A 2,287-nucleotide genomic window follows, 5' to 3' on the forward strand; every position below is an offset into this window, starting at 1 on the left:
AACTTGAGGACAAGTTACAAAAACACATTTTAGAATCAAATCTTAGATTAAAATGGATTGAAAATACATAATCAATTAACTTTTCTATTAATCTAAGCAACTCATAAGAACAAGATAATTCAAATCAAACTTTTTCATGTAATTAGCCTAATCACTAAACTAATACAAAACATGAATCTATTGACAATTATCTTTGAAATTGGATTAGTATGAACATTACCACATCAAAAACAAGTTTATAAGTTCAAAAACATCTTAGGGTAATGTTTCTAGTCCATTTCTAGCCAAAAAACTCGAAAATATGCTGTCTGGGGCTCCTACTCGTCGGGTGTATCAACCTACTCGCCGAGTAGGATGATTTTCTTCATGGACTCGGCGAGTTCATCAGTGGACTCGGCGAGTCCAGTGCCCAGAATGCCCGAAATTCGACTTTTTCAGCATTTTTCAGCAATTTGCATCAAATATAATTGAAAACAAGCCTAGGCTCTGACACCACTGTTGGGTTTTGAGCATTCTAACACTCCTAAGTGTACATGCAACCCTAAATACCTTGGATCTATGTTTTCTCTATTATACATGCAAATATGATTATCCAAGGTATTATCCTAACTAGCATACCAAAACATTGATACTAGGATAATAAAATAGATAGAATACATACCTTGTTGTTGTTGCTTGACTCCATGAAGCTTGAGAGCCTAGTGCCCCAAGTGTGACACCTCAAATGGTTCACACAACATCATGAACTCTTGGAATAACCATGAGAAGAAGACATACATGTTCAAATCGGCTAGCCCTCTTACATATGTATCACTAGTGCCAATTTCTTGAACTAAAGGGGTTCTTATATAGTGTGGCTATTAGGGTTACACCATGTAACTCATGACTTTACCCATTCCTTATGCTCCATGGGTTTTAACCTCCATGGATCACCACATGGGTTAAACCCAACATAAAGGAATCTTGGATCATAAGCCCACATATATAAGAATGAATGATTCACACAATCAATCCCCATATATTTAATTAGTCTCTTTTTGATCACTAAATTAAGTCCAAATTAATTCTTGATCAATACTAATTAAATAACATGATTTCATATTAATATATTAGAACTTATAATATATTAACATGTCACAAAATGTCTTTTCCTCATAAACGGTCTATCCAAATGTTCTGATGCCATGCAACCCAAATGGACCATGCCGAGTCGAGTCAAGTACATACCAATTATAGTTATGGACTTAGACACTAATCCAACACTTTTAACCCATGGATCCTATGTAAATGAAAGGTCATGGGTATTAGGGTTTACATGGATGTAACCCTAATCCTCCATAATATATAAAGGGGTCCTTGGCTCACAAAATTGGCACAAGTGTGGGAAAATAAGAGTGGGCCGATTTTAGTGTGCATACATATTCTCTCAAGTTCTTCCAAGGTGTTTTGGTGATTTGTGATTCCATTTGAGGCTTCCACACTATTGGGTCTAAGCTCTTAAAGCTTGAAGACATCAAGCTACATCAAAAGGTATGTCATCTAACTAGAACTTTGTAGTATAGGTGCTTCATAATATGCTAATTAGGATGAAACCTTGGAATAGTTAATATTTGCATGTATAATAGAGAAAACATAGATCCAAGGTTTATAGGGTTGCATGTACACCATAGGAGTGTTAGAATGCTCAAAACCCAACAAGGTTTACAAACCCTATTCATCAAATCCATGAATGTTGCTGGATCATTGGTTAGTCCAAATGACATAACCAAAAACTCGTAGTGTCCACATCTTGTTCTGAAAGCAGTTTTCTCTATATCCTGCTCTCTCACCTTTAGTTGATGATATCCTGACCTTAGGTCGATCTTTGAAAAATAACTTTAACCTTGTAGCTGATCGAACAGGTCATCAATCCTTGGCAAAGGATACTTATTCTTTATTGTTGCCTTATTCATCTCTCTATAATCGATGCACATTCTAATGCACCTGTCCTTTTTCTTTACGAATAACACCGGAGCTCCCCAGGGTGATGAACTAGGTCAATAAAACCTTTGTCCAATAATTCCTGAAGTTGTGTCATAAGCTCCTTCATCTCTGTTGGTGCTAGTCGATACGGTGCTTTTTCTATTGGCATTGTTCCTGGTAACAAGTCGATACGGAATTCTACTTGTCGATCAGGGGGTAATCCAAGAAGATCATCGGGAAAGACTTCCGGATAATCACACACCACCGGAATATTCTGCACCTCCTTCTTTTCCTTCTTAGCATCGATAACGAATGCTATATATGA

Source organism: Lactuca virosa, chromosome 7 (assembly GCF_052849685.1).
Source record: "Lactuca virosa cultivar CGN04683 chromosome 7, Lactuca_virosa_CGN04683_v6, whole genome shotgun sequence".
In the NCBI taxonomy this organism is placed as follows: Eukaryota; Viridiplantae; Streptophyta; class Magnoliopsida; order Asterales; family Asteraceae; genus Lactuca; species Lactuca virosa.